The sequence below is a fragment of the Colossoma macropomum genome, unplaced genomic scaffold (genome assembly GCF_904425465.1).
Source record: "Colossoma macropomum unplaced genomic scaffold, Colossoma_macropomum, whole genome shotgun sequence".
In the NCBI taxonomy this organism is placed as follows: domain Eukaryota; kingdom Metazoa; phylum Chordata; class Actinopteri; order Characiformes; family Serrasalmidae; genus Colossoma; species Colossoma macropomum.
This window is the reverse complement of record NW_023495168.1, coordinates 63,603-77,844: the sequence shown is the minus strand read 5'-3', so window position 1 is coordinate 77,844 and position 14,242 is coordinate 63,603.

Below are 14,242 nucleotides of genomic sequence, written 5' to 3'. Positions count from 1 at the left end.
ACAAGGGCAACAAGCGACTTGTTATTCACCAGCTTCATAGTCGAATTTGCCGTTCCACCTTAAATAGTGCATTAGTGAGGTTCCAGAATGTAACTGCTGCACCATTTAAGGTGGAAAGAAAAATTCAAATAAGAAGCTGGTGAAAAAAGTCAACTTCAGCTTCATATATTCACCATCATTTTGCTATTTTTTCTGTAAACTTTGTTTAGGTTGGTCGTTTTGGTTTCTGTCATCTAGATTCAATTCAAACTAGCAGATTTTTAGTCAGCTGAACTGGTTCTTGTTTTAATCCTATGCACCCAATTTTCCCAAAAATCATCAAAAAATGTTAAAATTTTTAAATTAAGTTCAGTAGTACTTTTACAGTCCTTTTTATGAGTAGTTGCACTACTCTTTGTGTATAACAGTGTGCCTGTCATGGTTATCTGTGTACCATGGATTTTGTATTTTAGTTGGATGGGTAAAAAAAAAAAACAATAATAAAAAATGTATATACAGCCATACACTCACCATTATTATTATAATGTTAAATTAGCTGAAGAATGCACACTGACTGGTTTAGGACTCAAAGTTTAGGACTATTGATTCGGGACTCAACTTGAGACTCACCTGCATTGACTCGGGACTTGAATTGAGATTTGACTATCTTGACTCGGGACTTGATTCCCAAGACTTCAGACTTACTTGTTGCTTGCAACTTAGCGGCTTGTTCCCACCTCTGTCAGCATACCCCGGTTTGGTTGCGCCGTCCTCCCCTGCTGCAACACCAGTTCTTTGGCCGTTCTCTCCATCAGTGCAGCGAAACACTTCATAGCAACCAAGTACACAAATAATAGTGTGGGAAAAATGTGTTTGTGAATCCCAAATGTGAATCCTAAAGTGATTCGTTTTTTGTGAAAAACATCTCATATTATTCATTGGTGGATCTCATTTCTTTTGTAAACCGCATACTATTTATTTGTGAATCTTGTTTTATTTTTTATGGATCTTGTTATTTATTCTCAAATTATGAAACAAATATTACCCCTTAGACATACCTTACAGTCTGACACGCAGTGAAATTTAAGCTAACTTTACTAAGTGTTTTGAAGTTGGAGCTTGAAGTTGCCATATGACGTAAACTGAAGGCAGCAGGCAAAAAATGGTTTGGGCAGAGAAATTGCAGCACTGTGTAATCAGGCTGCTGTTTTAAAGCCATTTTCTAATATTGCAGATGCAACCAGACTCTGCTGTGCAGTGTTCTTCATATATAGAGGTTAAAATGTTTGAGTCAGGTCTGTGAAATACTGTAGATTGATGAATTTATGAAGTATCATCCTGTACACGCCTGTATCACAACTGGAGCTGTGAAGTGAAGTTTTTTTCTACTTTTGGGTTGCCTAAAATAATCCAGACTGATCAGGGTACTAACTTTTTTCCTAGACTCTTTGCACAAGTTATTGTATCATGCCTCTTCCGTTGTAAATATTATTCTTGTATCATACACTTTTGCAAGTGGCAAGCAAAGTAAAGAGCATTGACTGAAATCACAACTACTGTGTACTTGTGTCCTTCCCCTCCATCTCCCACCACATGCCACGTTATTTCCTCTCCACCCCTAGCTACATCTGAGGGGAACGTAACAACGCTGAACTAATGCACAGATATGCTTTAGCTTTACTCTAAAAGGACAGAGTTTGTAAGGGTTTGTAAGTTGTTCTTCTATTTTATGATGAAAATTTAGTTCAGTTCAAACACATCAACAAAAGCACAACATTACAAAAGTACTTCCACAAACACTTTACAGACAATACAGTATACTTAAGCAAATAGTATCATAAGAGGAAATTTGTCTTTCCAGTTAAAAATCCAGTAGATTCCAGGGGAACAGCTTCTTTCCTCATTGACTAGCTAGTCCAGGGCTGAATTTAGTCCCCAGTCCAGGCATGTTTTATAGGTTAAATTAAAGAGATCTACAGAACTTTCCGTAGTCCTCAACTGTTAAAACTTTAAATTCAACTTCAAAGGGTGCTTGTCAATGTAAGCATTCGAGCCTTGGGTTTACGGGATGTGGTTGGAGAGAGATTGGACAGTTGTTTTGCAGATTGCTGATAATTAAAACCCTCTCCCCTTAAAGGCAAAGAGGGCCAGACGATGCACACTTACAACAAGTCAGGGGGGTCACACATTCACATCCGTTTCTTTGTGTAGTTTGTTTCACCCCCTTTTAGCCTGTCTGTGTGACTTGGAAATATCCACACCTCATCTAATCATATAAAAGCCACAGCCACAAAGACAGAACAGTGGCACAACAGCACAAAGGTTAGGCAAAATTTAGCTCTGAGTCTGTGAAGCCAGCTGTTCTGAATACTGAACAGAGGACTTATAAATCTGGGCCATTTTTAAAAGATGATTTATGTCCTAACAAGTGTAGATAGTCTACCAGAGCCAGCAAGGCACGTTCATGTTCCTCTGGACTTGAGGAAGCTATCAATATGTCATCTATTTATTGTACTACCGTACTAGTCACTGTAGGAGCTTTAGATGAGTCTAGATGTTTATGTGTGGTTTGATGATAAGTAGTAGGTGAAATATGAAGTTCTTGTAGTAACCTGGTTCATTGGAATTGTTGAGAACCTACAGTAAAAGCTAGCTATGGTTGATAGTCTTCATGCACAGGCACTGACCAAAAAACATTTGCCATTTTGATTACAGAGAAAGCACAATGTTCAGGATGCAATCCATTAAAAATCTACCACAGGTGCAGTTTTTGTGATGTATTTGTTGGCTTCACGATAATCTACAACCAGGCCAAATGAATCCCCTTTCAGGGCTGGCCATAAGGCTGGTTATTGGGACTTTGGGTCAGAATCAATATACCCTGTCTAACCAAGTCCTCCTGACATTGCTGCATCACAGAGCCCACCACGGAAATCAACAGGATGCAGATGGGTGAAATTGCAAGAGCACATCCTAGTTTGCCCCCCCCCCTTCCCCCACAACAGAATTGGTGTAGTCTAATTTAGATTACTGTAATAAGACATGCATTGCCTTCGTCATGTACTAACACCAAAAGACTAAGCAAACATTTTCCATTGATACAGTTGAAAACCAGACCATAGGAACTATGGAATAGGAAATCAGGATTGCAAGTAATATACATCACCAAAATGATCCAACCGCAATTGTTTACTTTACTGTCAAAAGACAAGATGTAATTACAAAATTGCATGAATTGAATGTATCCCTTGTATTTTATTACGTGTCCAGCCTGGATAAGGGGTGTCTGGCCAGTATTTTTCCTCTCTCTCTCTCTCTCTCTCTCTCTCTCTCTCTCTCTCTCTCTCTCTTGCCTGTTCATTCTCTCTCTTTTCCCTCTCTGTTCTATGTTTCCCCCCTCGGTTGCTCCCTATCTCTGCTACATGTTGGCAGTGTCGTTCGTCATTAGGGGCTTGAGGTGTACCACTTGATGGCAAATCATCATGCAGAGTTCTGGCCCTGGAGGAGGGACTTGAACTTTAAAAGCAGCCCAGCAAAGCTCGTGAGGAGGCTGGCATTACCCCTGTGCTCCAAGCTGTTTTGGTGTGCTCCTAGCTGTAGTTGCTGTTGCAGACACAACAGCTTTCTGTTCTTTCTGCTCGTGCAGTTTTGTGTATGTCTGCAATAGCTTTGTCTGTGTATTGATGGAGTTTGTTCCGGTCATTTAAGCTTGTGCCTCGCACTGTTAATCACGCTAGCCTTGCTGTTTTACGGCTGTCTATGCTCTCTCTCTCCCTTTCTCTCTCTTTCATACGCTGCTTTGCTTTCTTGGGGTTCTGGACAGGTTAGATGGGTGCGCTCATACATTTTTACATCATGTAGCTGCCCATTGTATAGACACCTTAGGTAAGGGGCGCCAACCCATGTATTTATGTTATGCCATAGGGAAGACTAGTGTAGATAGTTTTTTTTGTTTTTGCTACTAGGTGAGGATTTCAATTAAAGAGCTAGGGTAGTTTTTTTTGTTTGTTTGTTTTGTTTATTTCTTTCCTTTAGCACCATCCTGGTTTGTGCTGCAAACATTACATCTAAACCGTATGTTACTGACCCCATTATCCCCTAGACTTTCTTGTGGGGTTGTAACATGTGGGGGCTCGTCTGGGATCCTTTATCCCTGCGTTTTGTTGTTTATGGTTTGACGTGAGCGTGTGGAGTACGAACCAGCTGGGACATTTATTTGGAATAGGCATTTGGTACTGATACCTGCTTATTACTGCAATTGGTGGCCTCTTCTTTGCTGCAGATAAGTACACATTTTAATATTTTTGTGCCTAGACATTTAGTAAAGAGAGAAATTAAACAACTTGTTATTGACAGGCTTGTAGAGCTGCGTGTTTTGCCTTTGACAGCTGGTACCTCCGCTCAGTGCTCGGAGCAGCCAGTGACCCCTGTTTCCAGAGGCAATTCCATTGCACAGAATCACAGCTCAGACCGTTGTAAAGGCTTTAATTAAGTTCTTCACTACATTTGGCCTTCAAAGAGTCATACAAATTGATCAAGGATCTAGCTTTACTTCTAAACTTTTTGCTCAGATTATGCAGTTATTGAGAGTTAAGCATGAAATGCCTAGCCCTTACCACCCTGAGTCACAAGGAGCGTTAGAAAGAACAGAAAGCTTTTGTGTCTGCAACAGCAACTACAGCTAGGAGCACACCAAAACAGCTTGGAGCACAGGGGTAACGCCAGCCTCCTCACAAGCTTTGCCGGGCTGCTTTAAAGTTCAAGTCCCTCCTCCAGGGCCAGAACTCTGCATGATGATTTGCCGTCAAGTGGTACACGTCAAGCTCCTAATGACGACCGACACTGCCAACGTGTAGCAGAGATAGGGAGCAACCAAGGGGGGAAACATATGGAATAGAGAGGGAAAAGAGAGAGAACGAACGGGCAAGCAAGAGAGAGAGAGAGAGAAAATACCGGGCAGGCACCCCTTATCCAGGCCGGACACATAACAATTTTATAATTGTTACAATTGTGAATTTGTTGCAGATGTTACATCTATTAGGATGTCTTCTTGAATTTATTTATTTGTTTGATTGTTTTTTGTTTGTTTGTCCACTTGCCCACCCCTTTTATGTCCCTCTCCATCTGTGCTGATCTCCTCAAGGCCACAAACCCATTGCACAAGCTTATCACCAACATGAAACTCCAGTGCTTCTTTGGTGACCAAAATGTGTCATGCATCTTGGTCCTATCTGCTGAAGGATGAACCTTAGTCCACAAGATGGCACTTAAGAGCTGAGACAAGTGACTTCTAGTGTTTTTACAGAGGCCTTTAGGGGGCTCTAGAAGCTTTGTTCTTCCCTCTGCAGTCTGTTTGAAAACAAGGATCGTCGCTGTCCAATGAAAAACATTTATCTCCATTTTTTGCGATTTTTACTTCCCTGCCTCATTTGAGCTCAGCAGCTGTCCTTAATATTGTGTGAAAATTTTATGATGACTGGACCAAAAGAAATGCTCCAAAATTGCTTACAATAAAATCTCTTTCCATTAACTTACATTAAAAATAAAAGTAAACAATAAATCAAAACTATTGTTTTGCCCTCTCCTGTGAAGTTACTATTTTGTTTTTCTTTGGACAGTGAAGATATACTGTTTGTTGTTGCCATTGGCAACTGGAACCAAAACAAAGGCACTGATGAAGTGAAATGCAGGATTTCATTAGCTCATACAACTAAGTGACAAACTGAAAACCAATGAAAATGTGTGTGATTTTAATGAGCTATGTAGCCTAGTTATACTTAGGCCATTAAAAGTTAGGCATGAGTTATAGAATGTTTTCTACTGAAGCCCCGAGAATCTAGTGCATTTTATGAAATCTCTCCATGACAAACACTCAACTTTTGACAAACATATTCATAAAATGTGGACAGTGGGGTCACTGGCATCTCCGCAAGGTTCTAAGGGTTAAAGCCTTTTTTATCTACATTTATGAGAACTTCAGGTCCTGCATATGCAAGACTAACTGTTTTAAACAAAGTAGCTGTGACAGCGCCCTTAAAGATAAAACACACAGGGCTTGGTAAAGAAGGAAGTTCAAACCAGAAATAGAGAAAGAGGAAGAGAGAGTCCCAACCACAAAAACATGAACAGACAAAACTGTCAGTGTGAATAGGGTGGAGACAGTGTGAAACTGCACATTTAAATTCAAAATTATAGTTCATTTAACTTTCTACTACCAGTGAATTTGTTGTTAAGGTGTTGAGAGTGTTCAGACCTGCTAATATGTTTCCTTTAATAACATTAGTTTGAGGGTTATGTTTTTTTCCGGCTTTTAGAGAGCGGAAGAGAAAGAGAGGCTGAGGTCAAAGAATTTCCAGGGCAGCGATAGACAGCTGAACTTGAAAATGCTATTGCTATTGTAATAGTTTCCCCTTTCGTTTTCATAAATGCATATTCATCACACATTGTGACAGGTGATTCACTTGTTTCAGCTCAGAATAAAGTTGCTTCTATTAGTACTTGAATAATAACAGTAACACACTAAAGGTGGTGGGAGGAGTAACTCAGAATTAAGAAAGTATGGTTTGCTAATCTCATGGACTCTATTACACTCGAGAGTTCAGGCTGTTGCACTCACAGTCAAAGGAAGTAGACCAAAAAAAAAAAGGCAGTTCTACTAAAGGCCTTTCCTTTTTAAGAGGATGAAAATAACAATGTCACAGTTGCAGCATTCGTATTAGTATTCATCTATACAGCCCCCTGAAATGTCATGCATTGCAAGAAGCTGAACAAAATAAAATGGAACATCTGACTCAGTTGCACACCCACACCTTTCCAAAGCTAACTGAAGCTCTGATCTAATAACAGCCACCAACTGCAGTACCACCCAAGGAAGATGTAGAACAGGGTCAGCAGGTGGGCAGATTCAGCCACAGACAGGGTCCTTAAAACAAGTAATGTCCCCCCAAAAATGTTCATCTGCTCACCTTTCATTTTAACTCCCTAGTATTTCTATCTCTACAAAGCAGCCTCGCATTGTTACTTATTACTCTGTTAGTTGTCTCAGTGACTAAAGAATAAAAAATGAACCCTCAATTCTAGCTCTTCAAATCGGCCCCAGTGCTGTAGAGCTGCTGTGAGCAGTAAACTGTCAGTTTCAAGCTTGAGAAACTGCTTTTCTGAGCTGTACCGGAAGGATGTGGTCTCAGTTCCGCAGCCGCTTATTTTGAAGGCACCCATTTAACACCATGAGATAAGTTTCTACATTATGGTGTTCATTTTGCAAGTATATGATGATACTTATAATGAGGAAAGTAACGAGTTTCAAAGAAAGGAGGATGTGAAGAGTCCATTGCAGCTCAAATTAAACATGACTTTGAATTAAAGTTCAGTACAGTTTGTGCTAGACTGTCAAAGATTTCAAGTTTAAAACTGACAATTTTAGCTTTAAGAACAATGTTGGGTGTGCTGTACATTCTCCTGTTTAAATAAATATGTAGGTGTCTCCCCCTAGTAATTGGTCACAGGTGTCTGAGTCCTTGAAAGGCCCTTGGTGCTGTTTGTTGTGGCAGCTAAGACAGCAGTTGGATCACAGCCTTAGGTAGGAAAAATCTTGGTTGTGATTTTAGTTCAATGGATGGTTGGATCTAACTGAAATTTTGGTATCTGTTGCAGTCATTGAGTAGTGAGGTGTTACTCCTTTCCTCTTTATTGGGTCGGCCCTAATCTTATCCTACAGGAGGTTTTTTAGTTTTATTGGTGCCTTTTGCATTTTTGTATTGGTCTCCTGAAGTCGCAAAGATAAGGGACTTTGAAAGTTTGTGTTTAGAGCAGCTTCATACTAGCTAGTTTAAAGGTGCATATGGAGCACTGAAGTTTTACTTTTTTAGGCGTTTGTTCCGGTGGGCTGTAGCTTAGACATCATTGCACTGGGTTTGGGTTGTGGTTTTCTTTGCTTCACTAATTTATGAGGTGTTAACACCCTCAGGCAGCCACCAACACTTGGGCCCTGCCCTTAGCTAATGCTGGTTAGTGTAATTTATTTTTTTTAAAAAAAAAAAGGAATAAAGTTGATTGTACTTTTTTATAAGGTTATGCCTTTTTCCACTTTTAATGTTTAAAGCAGGACATACTGTGTTGTGGAAATTTTAAGCTTGAAGAAAGTTTGCATCTTATGTCCTTTGGTTTAAATAATTGATTGTCTTTTTGAAAGGTGTATTGTCAAAATATTTATTTTGAGAGTCACATCCTTGTTTCATATTACAATTATATATATACAATAAAAAATCTGTGGCGCAAACTTATCTTAGAGCATCGTCTTACACTCTCTTCAACACCTTTGTATATATACTGATTGCACTTAAGCACCTCAAAACAGTTATTGTGCTTGTCTGTTTTAGCCAATTAGCATTGCACTCGTTGAGTTAGTTTAGAGCACTAACCGAACACCAAGAAACTTAGGGCACTGAAGCACGATTGTCTCCTGAAGAACTGGGAAAACCACATCTAACTAAATATAGAAATGAACTGTTGGAGACATTTTTAATTTAAATCCACACCACAGCTGTGGGTTGCCAGATTGCTGGTGTAATAACACTCTGTTAGATGAAGTATTGATTTAAAACACTTAAGCTCTAAATACTAAAATTTATGCAGTTTATAGCTATAGTAAAAAGCTTATCTACAAAATGCAACCAGCTGAAAAAACACTAGTTGAACATCATTGGTTGCTGTTTCAGGCTCTCTTAAATCTGTTTACTGTATTCTCCATTACTGAAATATTCTGCCCTCACTAGATGAGGCTAGCAGGTAGCTAATAGGCTAACGGGCTGGTTCAGTAATATTGAGAAACAGGCTTCAAATTTAGACCTTAACAGAAGAGTCATGGTAAAACTGTGTAGAGAATAAAGAAATGTTACTATTGTTACTGTTACAAGCTTCACATGCCTGTGCCCAAGCTAGAATTGGCATCAAACGTGACTGAACAACACTAGTTTGCCACTAAAAACACTGAAAATTCCCATAGGGATGTTAGCAGAAATTACCATTATGCTAATGGATAATCAGACAGTGCAGTGCTGCTTATAAAACAAATGACAAGGTTTCTGCATTGAATATTGCTATGAAATGAAATACAATCAGATCTTACATGATGATTTTACAACTGTACCTGGTTCACATCATAAACAAAACTAAGGGGTTTATGAAATACCTGGAATAACCCACTTTTATTTTACATTCTGTTAGATCAGCAGAAACTTAGGCAAATGTCAGTGTCTGATGATCACGTTGGTGACGATGGCATCTGTTCAACTGTGCTCAAGAACGCAGTGGTAAACCACTTCCGTACTTTACCAAGAAAACCACATGGACAACAGGATGACCCAGCTGGCACGCAACCAACCTTCAGAGTTGAAATATGGTTGAAATCATGTCAGTTGTTCAAGTCAAGAGGCTAGTGTCATTCCATCTATGTACAAGTACACAATGGAGTGTTCCTCCAAGGAACAACACGGTGCAACATGGAACAAAATAGACAGTACAAAGTGCAAAAGTGCAGACATAAGTGTGCAAAAAAAATTGACTAGAAACAAATAAAAACAGACATTAGACACAGTAGACAGACAGTAGACAGACAGTACAGTGCAGCGCCGACACAACACTCTTTTCTGAACATGAGGTGGGGGTGTGAAATAAGGTGCAAAAATTATTTAAAAGTGGTCTGTGAGTTTACACAGTCAGATGGCATACATGAGCACAGCAGTTTCTGAGGTAGGAAATACACAGTACTTGAGTAAACAGTGTAAACATTGTATTAGCAGCAGAGTTCCAGATAGTGCAAAGAGCATCGAAAGAGGTGTGTGTGTGTGAGTGTGGAGTATGTGTGAGTGTAGAGTATGCGTGTGTGTGTGTGTATGTGAGAGTGTAGAGTATGCGTGTGTGTGTGTGTGAGAGAGAGTGTAGAGTATGCGTGGGGGGGGTCAGTTCAGTTAATGTTAAATGGTTTTGAAAAGGTAACAAAGTAGTTATTGATCAACTTTTGACTTTGAATCATCATTGAATCATCATCAATGTCTTCAACATTCTCCTTGCCTAATAAATATGATTATTATTATTATTATTATTATTATTATTATTGTGTTAACACTTTATTATATTTTAATCATGACTACTTCAAACATCAAAATCTAATTGTTAAAAATAGAAAAGTTTGAGTTTGTCCATTGAAACAGCATGAAAACTATGTTAACCGACAGTTAGTACTTGTACAGAGCAAGAGTCCAACCTACTGAAATACTGAAGATAGATAACATAAGACACTTTGCCATTGCACAGAGTACAACGAAAATGGGCAGCAATCCTAATGGTGCGTACTAGGTATAAAACAAAAATATAAGCTAATATAAAATGCAAGATATTAAAAGGAAAGACAATATAATTTAAAATAATAAAAAAGTAAAATAAAAAAAGAACATAAAAAGAATGTTGCAGCTATAATATTGCACATGAGTGTATTGCACATATGTGGATGGTAGTGTTTATATTTACAAATTGTGCAGTTTCATAAATAAAGTACCAATGAACGTAAACTTCTTTGAATATTCCTTGAATGTGTTTTGGATAATGGCATGGTGTTGGTTGTCCAGGAGAGATCTTCAGCACTGTGTGTGCCCAGGTACCTGAAATCATGTACCCTTTCCACACAGTCCCTGTGGATGTATAATGGGTCTGGTTTTGTGAAGTTCTTTCTGAAGTCTATGATGACTTCTTCAGTTTTTGAGGAGTTCAGGGTGAGGTTATACTCTGAACACCACAGAGCTAGTCCTTAGACTTCATCTTTGTAGACTGTCTCAAATCACGGTTGTGTCATCCGCGAGTTTGATTACAGTGTTGGTGGGATGGGTGGGGGCACAGTCATAGATGTATAGGCCATAGATAAGGGGGCTCAACACATAGCCATGTGGCGTACCAGTGCTGAGTTTGATGGTGGTGAAGAGGTTGGGGCCAAGTCTAATGGTCTGGGTGTGGTTGGACAGGAAATTCTTGATCCAGGTCCTGATGGGTTGGGAAAGTTCTATGTCAGTAAGCATAGTGACCAGTCTGCCTGGGATGAGTGTATTAAAGGCAGAGCCCGACTCCATCCGCACTGAGGCAACCCAAGTACACCTGTACCGAGGCGACCCCAGTCAACCTGTACTGAGGCGGCCTGAGTCCACCCATACCAAGGCGACCCAAGTCCGCCCATACTGAGGCGGCTCAACTCCACCTGTACTGAGGCTGCCCAAGTCCACCTGTACTGAGGCAGCCTGAGCACATGTATTCTTAATGGTAGCAGACTATTGACTGTCCAGTTGTGTTCACCTGTGTTGTACTGTCTACACTGGGACTGGGTTAGTTAGTTTTCTTTTTATGATTCTTTGCATTCTCAGTTATGCTGTCTCTGAATAAAGGTGAACGTTAGGCTACATTTGAGCAATTGCGATGTTTTGATTGAGCTAAATGTGGTTAATAAATAGAGATTTAGACATACCGTCGCTGTCCAAAAAAAACCATGTATCTTCATTTTTGGTGATTTTTAGTTTTCTACATCATTTCAACACATCAGCTGTCCTTTATGTTGTGTAAAAATTTCATGATGAAGGGGCCAATAGAAATGCTCTAAAATCACTTAGAACAAAATCTCTTTACATTGACTTACATTGAAAAGTAAGAGTGTTTTTACCATCTCCTGTAAAGTTCATATTTTGGAGAAACTTATTTTTCATTGGACAGCGACGATATGCAAAATATATTTGGAAGTGAATGAAGTGAGTATGTTTTGTTACCTGGACAGGGGGATGTTTAATATCACAATATATTTGCCCAGATGTGAGACGAGTAGTTTTACAGGAATTGGCTCTGGATTCAAACTGAGGCCAATAGTTGCAGCATGTGGTACTTGGCCGAGATGTAAGCCGAGCATTTGGGCCAGAATTGGGCCTAGATTCAAACAAATTCTGGGCTGATGAAATTCAGGCTTGCATGCTGTATTCAGACCTGATGTGGCCTGACTGATTTTTGCTATCTGGGAGTTTGTTCAATGTTGAAAAGTAAGACATTGAAATAGTGTTGCAATATAAACATTGATTCACTTTTCAAAATCAAAACAAAATTCAATGGTGATTCAACCTTGATCCACAAATGTTGATTCAGCCACAAATAAACATTGAAATGCCGACTGGGGACCATCAAGATAGTGCAAGCAGATGGGGCTCTGAAGTCAGAAGGCAATCATCATGTTATTGAGGAAGACGAAGAAAGGATGGACAGTACAGCTTGTGCTAGATTAAAGACTTCCTGGACGTCTAATTAAGAACAAAATAGAAAGCTGCAAAAAACAAAAGCACAGTTGGAACCTTGAAAGTATGGAGTAAGAATTATGGTAAACTACAGGGAGATTCACTGGAAAGAGGCCCCGAATATTCTGTTGTAACTCCCTTTAGGATGAAGCAATCTGAACCAAAAAATACGCTACATACCTTGACATATGTGTAATCAATTGTATGACCTGCGATGCTGGAGGTGATCTCTGTTTTCTGCCAGACACATGAAGGGGTACGGGGGTATGCACCTGGAAGTTGAAAACGGATGTTTGCTGACATGAGTTTTGGTGAGTCAACCCCAAATCCAGCATATTTTTCAGGTTGTTAAACCATTACACTCAAATTTACACATACTCCTACCAGACAGGAGTTCAGTGTCATACAGATATGCCAAATTATAAAACTATTATAGAAATTTGCATGCCCTCATTTTGAATAAGGTTGATTGTGATTGAAAACTCCTGTGAATGTTCATTCTGATAAATATTAGAATGACAAACTTGTCTAGCATACTAGCAGCATGGCACGTTAACTAACCTTGATTAAGGTATGCTAACATCAGCTCTGTGAAATGAGCAGCATTTCAGCAGCTAAATAGGCTATTAGCAGTTTTGTAAGAGACAGATTATGGCTTGCATATGCAATACAAATATTGGCACCCCTGGTAAACATGAGTAAAACTTTATTGCTTATGCTTATGATGTTATATATCAAAATATTCACAACATCTAACCTTTATTTGAAATACAATGATTGAAAGAATAAACCTAAATCTTACAATAGAATTCTCAAGCCTATGTGTGCCACAATTGTTGGCACACCTTTATATAATACTTTGTGCAGCATCCCTTTACAAGGAAAACAGCTCTGACTCCTCTCCTATTATGCTTAATGACACTGAAGAATACATAGCAAAGATCTGAGACCATTCCTCCATACAGAACCTCTCCACATCACAGATCCACCACTATACTTCACAATGGGGATGAGGTACTTTTCTGTGTGGCTATATCTGTGTCCACGCCAAACTCACCTCTGATGTTTGTTTCTAGAAACCTCTATTTTGGTCTCATCAGACCATAGAACACAGTCCTACTGAAAGTACTTTTAAAGGCTGACAAACTGTAGGCACTTGATTTTGTTGGTTCTTGACAGCAGAGGCTTTCTTCTGGCACACCCCCCAAACAACTTGTGGTTATACAGGTGGTGTTTGATTGTAGTTTGGGAGACATTGTGACCCCAATACCTAACTAATGTCTACAATTCCCCAGCTGTGATCCTTGGAGATCCTTTGGCCACCCAAGCCACCCTCCTCACTGTGTGCGGTAAGTATGCATTATATATATATTTATTTTATATATATATATATATATATATATATATATATATATATATATATATATATATACACATATATACACACATCCTCTTGCAGATTCTTAACATCACAAGTTGCTTTAAACTTCTTCATTTTTGCCCTGATAGTGAAAATGGGCATTTTCTGTTTAACTCTTTCTATATAGTCATTTCCTAATTTATACAGCTCAACAACTTTTTGTCACAAATCATCACTGTATTCTCTGGTCTTTCTCATTGTGATGGATGACTAAAGGAATTTGGCCTCTGTGTCACCTCATATTTATACCCTAGTGAAACTGGAAGTCATGGCTGAGCATTTAATTAATCCTAATAAAGCAGGTGAACTTTAAAACCTAAAATATGAATGGGAATATACTCCGGTCAGATTTTACTCATATGAATTTCTATTCTAGGGGGGCCAACAACTGTGGCACACAGATTTGAGAGGAACATTTATATAGTCAGCATTTTGGAGATAAATGAGGGGAAGACGGTGTCATGTGGATTTAATGGAAACATGAGCACAGCTTTTTATGCACAAAAGCAGCCAATAGGATTACTTA